Genomic DNA, 9,753 nt, shown 5'->3' with positions numbered 1-9,753 from the left:
GTCAGTGTGGTTAGAAATACTGTTTGCTTGGTGTCTGAGAGCACACCCAAAGCTGTGCCGAACCACTAAATCAATCGGTGGCTTATAACCAGAATTTTTTTAAAATAATGAACTAGACTAAGAAAAAATTAGAGTTCATATGCTTCCTCTCATTTTCACGAGTATTTAACACTCCCATCATTTACAACGATGCTTAAGTGAAGCCAAAAAGAGTCCGCCAAATATATACGGAAGGAAAATGAGGGGAAAAGAGAAAAAAGTTATTCTAATAGGAAAATACGTGGAATCTTATCTTGGTGTTGGGATGTTTAGAAGGGCTTTTTTATGTATGCATGTACGTATGTATGTATTTAAATCAAAGGAGGTACCACTGTCTCACGGTTAAGAGCAAAGGTGTTGCAGTTAAACAATTCCGCACTTGCATCACGGCTACACCGTCCCTGCCTTTTTCTAGCTGGGAAACCTCTTTATTCCTTAGCTTTCCCTTCTATTAATTGGGAACAACACTGCTTATCTCACAAAGTTGTGAAGATTAAGCACTATAATACAGTAAAGCCCTTAGACTGGCGCGTGGTAACTGGTCATCTATACAGTAAGTGCCGTCAGGTGCTCAAAATGCACTGGCAAGGAGCCACATGAAGGCAGCTCTTGTGTCCCATTTGTCTTCATTCAGCTGGTATCACTGTTGATCCTGGGGCGGGGGGGTCCCCGGCCGTCCCATCCTTGGAAGGAGGCCAGCCCCTGGCCCAACTTCTCTGACGCCTCTCTCTCTACGCATCCCACTGGAACCATCCACGCTCAGCTGCTGAAAGGAGATCTCAAAGTGGTCCCTCCAGCTCCACCACTAGCATTCCCAGGGAACTAGGGAACTCGGAGTCTCCCTGCTGCCAGCCTCGGTCCACAGGCCCACTACCTCCACCCAGCCTATCCCTTGGCAATTCTGTTCACTGTTTCATATTGGACTTCCAGCCTCGATTACTTACTCTGTGAGGACAGGGACTGTCTTAGTTTTATTCCCCAGTGGTGAACAGTACACAGTAGGAGTTCAGCAAATGTTTGCCGAATGAATAAAATCTCTGGATCTCACATCAAATGAGCTCTCCCCACCCAGTGGTCTCCATAAATGCTATGATGCAAAATAAAGACGAATGTGATACATACTGGGAAGTCTAGTGAACTTTACTCTCACAGAATATTTCTATCATAAATGTGAAGGTGGCTTGTGTAGTTACAACCAGGTTTTATAAACGGCATCCTTCCCTTCTCTACCCAAATGTGAGGGCACAGAGATGATACTGGGGCTGAATGAAGAATCCCCTTTCCTGACACCATGGGAGATGATGCTGTAATGACCTCCGTGGCTTAACTTTAATTAATTAATTTATTTATTAATTTATTGTTAGGGCCACACTTGCAGCATATGGAAGTTCCCAGGCTGCCAATCCACACTACAGCCACAGCAATGCCAGATCCAAGAGGCATCTGTGACCTACTCCACAGCTCATGGCAATGCCAGATCCTTAACCCACTGAGGGGAGGCCCGGGATTGAACCCACATCCTCATGGATACTAGTCAGATTTGTTTCCACTGAGCCACAACAGGAACTCCCTAACTTATAATTTAGACTGAGGCTCAGTAAAACAAAAGTACCACCAGGGCAGTGTCTATGATTGCATATAAACGCTGAGGAAAATAAAAAAGAAATAAAAAAGAATAAAAAAGAAACTTACTGCATTCCAAACTAGTGTCAAGTTTCCATTTCGCCTAAAGCAATACGGAGGCTTAATAATTAATAAATGATTAAAGCACTTAGGGACAGTGGTATAAAAAGCACGGCTAAACAAGTCTTAATGAGCAAGTTTAGGATAATCTTGTCTATGGATTGAACGAGAGATAATTTTCTTTTACTCCTTCATTCATTTACTTATTCTTTTGTAGAGCTTCTCCGGCAAAATAAAAGCTCCCTCAGGGCAATTTTCAAAGGATCCCTTACTTGGGCTAGACAGAACGACGGGATGAAGGCATTACGCTGTAATTGATTTAGAGTGTTTGTGTAGTGTTTTCTAGAGCCTCTTTCCAAAGCCGTTCGTTCACGGGGCTTCTGCTCTGAAAGCGTTGGAGGTGTTCTGGGCCCTGAGGACAGCAAGACGAATGAATGAAGACAGAGAAAGTACACCTTCTGAGGCAGGCAAAGACCTTACTTTGTTTTTACTAAAACCCTCCCAACAGTAAACACAGAAGGGACTCAGTGAATACTTCTTCATGGTCACACTTTTAGGGTTTACTGTTTAACGTCCACACATTTTTCTGACTTCCATTCCTCTTCTCTGTGTCACCACAGCACATCTATCTTAGGATGCACTCCAGAGGATTAATTTTTTAAAAATCTCACCAAGTGAGCCGGGCTGAGAAACTCCTAAGGAAAGAGAGAGGGTCAGGTGCTTTTAACATTTCTGCTCTGCACCTTCATCCATCTCCCTTCATTAAAACACAAGTGCAGATGTGAAACGGGATCATTCTCGTTGGTGGATACATCTCACAGCATCCCTCAGCCCACAAATCCCTCAGCTTATTTACACAGAGCCTCAAGATTAAAGCTGTTCTCTGTTCAGGAGGCATCAGTGAGAAGACCACTTAGGCCTCAATATTCCTTTCAGTAGTAACTTGATGCACCATATTTTTGGGGGTACTTTATTATATCCCACCAGGTTTTATTTAGTTAAATCCCAGACTCTTTTTGCTGACATGGCGAGGAGGAAGCAGAAATGTTTTGTAAAACTTAAATGAACCTGTAAGTGGACACCTGTTCTATACATCTTTAAAATGCCAGGTTATGGAGTTCCCGTCGTAGCGCAGTGGTTAACGAACCCAACTAGGAACCATGAGGTTGCGGGTTCCGTCCCTGCCCTTGCTCAGTGGGTTAACGATCCAGCGTTGCCGTGAGCTGCGGTGTAGGTTGCAGACGCGGCTCGGATCCCGCGTTGCTGTGGCTCTGGTGTAGGCCAGTGGCTACAGCTCCGATTAGACCCCTAGCCTGGGAACCTCCATATGCCTTGGGAGCGGCCCAAGAAATAGCTAAAAAAAAAAAAAAAAAAAAAAAAAAAGACAAAAAATAAAATAAAATAAAATTCCAGGTTACTCCTTGGAAACCACTTTGACAAGGTCTTTCCCTCTTCCTTGCAAAGAGAGAGCACATAAAACACCCACTTTCTGACCCAGCAGCCCTGAAGTAGCATCCACAGGCACTGTGCATTTTCATGCAGAACAGACAACAAAGTTCAAATCAAACACTAGGTACCTAATGTTTTGCTGAGAGGATGATGGCAGCGAAGTGTTTTAATGAGAAGTGGGGGCTGTGTCTCACTTTTCCAAGCACTTTCTGGCAAAGCTCCACTACCCGCTGACACTCAGGAGCCCTCCCTCCCCTCCCCCACAGCAAGCAGCCCTCCAGCCCTTGACTTGTGCTGTCTCTGCCTGCCTGCCCGCCATACAGAACTCCCAGTCCGAAGGCTTTGAGAATTAATGACATGAGGGTGGGGGTGGGGTGGCCTGACAACCCTTTCCCAATCAGAATTCATTCAACCTGAAATGAGAGCTTATAAGCCATAGGTCCGTAGTTTCAAAGTTCATAAGCCTTTCGGTTTAAGGTCACCGTGGACCCCTGTATGTTGAAGCTTCGCTGAGCCTGCTTCATCCTTTGCCTCAACCCTCCAGTGGGGTCCCGAGTGAGTTCCTGTTCACACGCTGTGTGCTCTTCCTCACAGCTGCCTCCTCCTCATGCTTCTATCCAGCTCCTCTTTTTGCACCTCATAGTCATCTTTCCGGTGTCAGCCTGTCCTCCAGGCCCCACTCACTTCTGTTCTATGTCCTACCCCTAAAGTCATCATTTTCTTTTTCCCTCCCCTTCACCCTGCCAACCTTTCTCTCACAATCTTACATTATGTCAGGGAGTGCAACCAACGGTCCTCCAGCGGGAAGCCCTCTACGTGACATGCCTAATAGATTTGCAAGTCATACAGGAGCTAGGGAGCCCCCCATAAGCCTGAAAAGAGCTTCAAAATCACCACAGCAGGTAAGAACAGTGATCCAACCAACGTCGAACTTTTTTTCCCACTGGTGTTTCTAAAGACAGCAAAGGCATGACCACTGCATTTTAGAAGTCTCAAATTCCCCTTTATTGTTAACTGACGAAGGTTCAATCTTGATCATTCACAAGCTAAATTAACCTTTTGCAGCCTATATTGATTTAATTCAACAAAATTTTATTGACTACCTCCCACGTGCCTGACATTGCCCCCAGCCATAGAGATACATCAATAAACAAGACAGACTCAGCCCTCTCCTCTGACCACTAGACAGCAATGACCTTGAAGGCAGGGCCTATGTCCTGGGTGCCAGGGAACACTTAGCCAGCCCTCAGCGCTCCAAGCCCATGTCCACTAATCAGTTTCAGGGCTGGAAGGCAGTAGGATGAACACTGATGGCACTAGAAGTCCCAGTGGAGTCTGAGTCCTGGGTCCCTCACTTACTAAATGTACATCCTCAGTCAAAGGACTGAACTTCTCCCTGTTTTCGTTTTCTCTAATGTCAGTGGGAAAACCGGCAATAAAGAATTCTTCTGAGAATTAAATGAGTTAATGCATGATGTGTTTAAAACATGATAACATGCAGTGGGTCCTCAAAATACAAGTTATTATTTTCTATAGAATGTTCCTCTTACTATTGTTAGAAAAAGAAAATGCTTCCCCACTATTTGAACAAACACCTCTTTCCCATGGCAAGTGGGGAATTCATTAAGATTTCACAGTCTGTATGAAAAGGTTATAACCTTGCCCTACGAATGACAAGAAACAACAAGAGGAATATACAAATGCCCTTGCAGATAAACACACATGCACACGCACACACACACACTTTCTCCCTCCTCCACCACCCCCCTCAGGAAAAAATATCCATTTGTGCCACACACATACACACACACACAACACACAAAATCCAACAACAAAACAACCCCCACAAAACTTCAGGAGGGTTTTTTTTTTAAAAAGCAGATAAACAAAGATGAAAGCCATGCCCAGCAGCAACCACTTCCAGTGTGACCTGGTGAGTTCTCAGCTTCAACCCAGTCAGATCAAGCACTCCCCAGTGGCATTACCTGGGGGACCTGTCACTCACACATCAAACCTCTTCTGCTGGCCTCTTCTCACACAGAACATGCTGCCAGATGCAGAAACATCACTGTTTTCTTGCCTGGAGTGAGGAGGGTCAGGGGTGGAAGAGAGGGGAGGGAACGAGCCCAGGGACACCAGCAAGTATGTTTCCTAGTGTCCACAAAAGACCTGCATTACAAGGTATCACATGATTTTTCCAGGAACCCAATTTCAGTCTTGCACTAGGTTTGGCGAGGAACTCCTTTTGAGTTCCATGGTGGTCTCAGGATCCAAAAACCCGTATCAGGAGTTCCCACTGTGGCTCAGTGGTAAGGAATGAGGACATGGGTTTAATCCCTGGCCCACTCAGTGGGTTAAGGATCCTGCTGTAGGCTGGCAGCTGTAGCTCCAATTCGACCCCTAGCCTGGGAACTTCCATATGCCATGGGTGCAGGCCTAAAAAAACAAACAAAACAAGCAAGGATTGGAGACCCGCCCCCCACAGAGCACAGGGTGGAAGGAGAGATGTGCCCCAGCTGGGTGAGGGCAGAAGGCAGCCTGGTGACTGATGCCAGCTGAGCGCCCTTCAATCATCCAGTCCACCGCCTTCTGTGATAGGCCTCAAGTGAAGAATGATCAAGTTATCTATTTTATTCCACAACTAATTCTGTAGGATATATCCAGTGAGAGCCAAGTTTTATTTAATCAACCACTTATCACCAAAGCTGTTCTTATGGCATTACATCTCATTACGCTACTGATTTTCTTTATTTTATGGTAAACGTATCCAGCATTTAATGACTTCTAAGTCTGTGCAGAGCATCAATCACTTTTCCTGCTCTGCCCCTGAACACACTGCAACCTTCGGTCCAACGTTAACGGGAGTAGGAAGTCCAACAGGGCGTGGTCTGAGCTGACAACGATGTGGGGCCTTTTAGGAAGAATGTGAACAATGGAAGAGCCTGGGGGCCAGAACAATCATCGAAGCTGAAGGTCAAAGGAGCCTTAACCGTGACTGTGGCCTTAAGAATCAGAAGCAAGTTCAGACTCAAGAGTCCAGGGGGCTAGAGTGGCCATGGCTTGTTGCCTGGCAGGAGACGAGGGGGAGAGAGGGGCGGTGAATTGGCCATTGGTGCTGCAAACCTGAGAGACGGCCAAGCTGAGCTGGGGAACGAGAAACTCAACGTCAGGTGAGAGAACTGATGCTTTCTATTTGAGGAAGGCATCCAGAAGGTGGTTGATGATGAGGCTCTGGGGCTCCAGGGGAGAGGCTGGGGATGGAGGGCAAGGGCACGGACAGAGGGAGAACAACAAAGCGGAGTGAGAAGCAGTCAGTGAGGGGCTGTGCGGAGTCCTTGGCATGCGTTGGCTACTTTGATCCTCACAGGCTTCTGAAAAAGTATGAGGACATGGACTCAAAAACGTGAAGTCACCTAATTCTCACACAGCTAAGGAAGTGGCGGTGGAGCCAAGATGTGATTCAGGTCTACATAACTTTCACAGCCATGCTATTTAGTAACCCTCTCTAGTAACACCTCTGAGTCTTAGAGGGTTGAGAGCAAGAGGGAGAACCCGATAAAGACAGTGAAAAGGAGGAGCATGAGAACTGGGCAGGACTACGAAAGTCATGGGAGGAGAGCTCCAGGCAGGAATGCGGCGTCAGCCAGGCAGAATGCTGCCACCCTCGACTGGCCTTTGTGGTCAGAAAGTCACTGGTGGGGTATTAAGGAATGTTATGAGGAGTCCCTCTGTGGCACAATGGCATTGGCAGTGTCTCTAGTGTGCTGGGACGCAGGTTCAATCCCTGGCTCGGCACAGTGGGTTAAGAGTCCGGTGCTGCTGCAGCAGTGGCGTAGGTCGCAGCTGTGGCTGATATCGGACCCCTGGCCTGGGAATGTCATACGCCCTGGGGTGGCCAAAACAAAAGAAACGTCATTATTAGCACAACAGGATGTAATTTACTCATTCAGGGTTAAGAAGAAAGGATTGCAGCATGTATAGTGTCTTGACTTTGAAGGAATGGGATTTGTTTTTTTTTTAAGATGGAGAAGACTTGCTCAAGTCTGTACGCCGAGAGGGAAGAAAGCGGTGAAGGAGACGCTGAGTACGAGACAAAGGGAGAGAAGTGATTGATGTGACAAAGCCACGGAGGAGACAGTAAGGGTGGCTGAAGAACACGGTTTTGACCTTGGGAAAGAAGAGGAACGCGTTTTGCTCTGACAGCAGAGGGAGTGATGTAAACATGAATAACGATTCTGACAAAAAACGTTAAAGGGAGGAGGTGGAAATCAAGGATGATCTTACTGGACATCCTTGATACTCGTGGAAGGGCTCGCTGTAGATAACAAGGTGTGATAGGGAGTCTGGACTGGAGGATTTAAGATGAGAGGAAAAAATCTAGAGCAACCGCTGAGAGGACTGTGAAGATGAGTGAATGGATACTCAGCACCGGGACACAGCCAGACCGAGAAAGTTGTATCAGACGCAACTGGTGAAGACAGCTGATTTTCTCCTACGCGTGCCACTTAACCTATGCACGCACTGATCTCAGCCGATGGAAAAGTAGTGCAAGAAGGACTACGTATGCACACTTACCATGAATGAAGGCCGCCGTTTGCAAAACGGGGCCGAATTGTCATTCCACCAGCTTTGTGTCCAGGTGGATACGGTTACGCTCTAGAAAAGGGCCAAATGCCAGTCTAGTGCTCCTTATTTGTAGCTTTTATTATTACATGATTATCTTTTGAAAGGAAGACGTATGCATGTCTACTCAAAAGGTAGGAATGAGACAGCCTGGAAAGGGAGAGACAGCAGGAAAGGAAGGAAAGGAAAACTCAAGTCCCTGCGAGCTGAGGGCTCCCTCCTAATGAGAGTGCTGGGTGCTTAGCATTTCAACGAGAGACCGGAAAAGGAAACCTCCTCCTGCTTAAAAAGAAAGCAGGGATCTATCAATAATAACCTAAGGGCCATCGTTATCTTTCTGAACCATCATTCCTACCATGTAAGATGTTCCAGCTCCACAGCTAAAATGTGGCTAATGAATTCCGTGGGAGTTCTTTACGGGAGCCTTAGCCCACTGCTGGGGGGCTGAGCTCCTCATCCACAGTCCTGCTGTTCCCACGTCTCCACAGGAGGATAAGCAGGGCCGATGCATTCCATGCCATGCCCTGGCTCATGAGGCTGGCAGAAATTCTTTGCAATTTCAGGCCACTGCTGTGACATTACCTATAAGGCTCCTTTTCCATGAATCTATTATATCCAACAGGAGGAACCCGCAGGCCCCAAGGCTGATGGATGCTACCAGCCCAAACCAGGTGTCTCAGCAACAAGGGCATCTACCATGGGTGGATTACTATGAGTTCATCCATTTGCTTATTGTCAGGAAATTTCTGGGTGTTTGGAAAGGTAACAGTACTAATGTCAGCATTCTCTCCAGGTGAAATAATCACTGAAAATTTTAAGATCAATGACTGAAGGACCAATGCCACTTATATCCATGGGGGGGCATGTTTACTGTCAAAACGACAAGGTTTTAGTTCAGGATCCTAGAGAGACTCTTTTTTGCTTACTTTAGAACGAACTGCCTTAAGGTGACTCCAAGTACAGAAAGTCTAATCACGGCCTTTAACCTAATATTAGTCACGCTTGATAAAATGTCTTGGTAGTTTCAGAGCACTTATAAAAACAGTATTTCATCTAATCCTTAGTGCATTGGTGACATGTGTGGGGACGGTGGGACAAGGACTCTCATTTTCATTTTACTGATGAGGAAACTGTAGGCCCCTGCCATACCCCCCAAGCTAGGGGATGTCCTTACATTTTAAGACATCTGATTATCATTTCATATGACTAACTAACTGTAAGGAAACATTTTATGCTGAGCCTAAATCAGTCCTTAGTGGTCTTACTTTTTTCCCTTGGGACAACAGAGTAGGCATCTGTTTCTTCTCCACAACTCTCTTAGTCCTGAATCAGCCCCCACAACTCCAGCAATGCTGTGCTCTTCAGCAGTTTTGTGGGGGGTGGGGAATACATGAAAACGTGTCAAAATTTATATATTTTTTTCTAATCCCTTACTGTCAAGGCCATTAACCACAGGCGACTATTAAAGTAAAAATTAATTAAAATGAAACAAAATTTAAAATTCAGATCCTAGTCACACCAGCCACAAGTGACCAGTGGCTACCATCCTGGACAGGGCAGCATATTTCTTTCTTTTTTTTTTTTCAATAAATTTTACTGAAGTTGAGTTGACTTAGAAAGTTGTGTTAGTTTCAGATTACAACAAAGTAAATCAATTGTACATATACGTATCTCGGTTCCTTTTCGGGTTCTTTTCCCACATAGGTTATCAGACGGTATTGAAGAGATTACCCTGTGCTCTACAGTAGGGCCTTGTTACCTATTTCATAGAGAGCATCCCAGCTCCCCTCACTTATCCCTCCCCCTGCCATGTTTCCCCTTTGGTAATCTTAAATTTGGTTTCAAAATCTTTGAGCACATTTGTTTCATTAAGTTCTCTTGCATCATTTTTATTAGATTCCATATGATATTTGTCTTTCTCTGTCTGCCTTACTTCATATGGTAATTTCTATGTTGCTG

General features: G+C 45.7%; 1 protein-coding gene across 1 annotated transcript in view; it reads right to left on the bottom strand.

Moving 5' to 3' along the window:
• Nucleotides 1–9,753, bottom strand: part of AUTS2 (AUTS2, activator of transcription and developmental regulator) — a 1,228,927-nt gene that overhangs the window by 446,561 nt on the left and 772,613 nt on the right.

This window comes from Sus scrofa, chromosome 3 (assembly GCF_000003025.6).
Source record: "Sus scrofa isolate TJ Tabasco breed Duroc chromosome 3, Sscrofa11.1, whole genome shotgun sequence".
NCBI classification, from domain to species: Eukaryota; Metazoa; Chordata; class Mammalia; order Artiodactyla; family Suidae; genus Sus; species Sus scrofa.
Note: the sequence above shows the minus strand (reverse complement) of the source record. Positions and strands in the feature narration are given on the sequence as shown.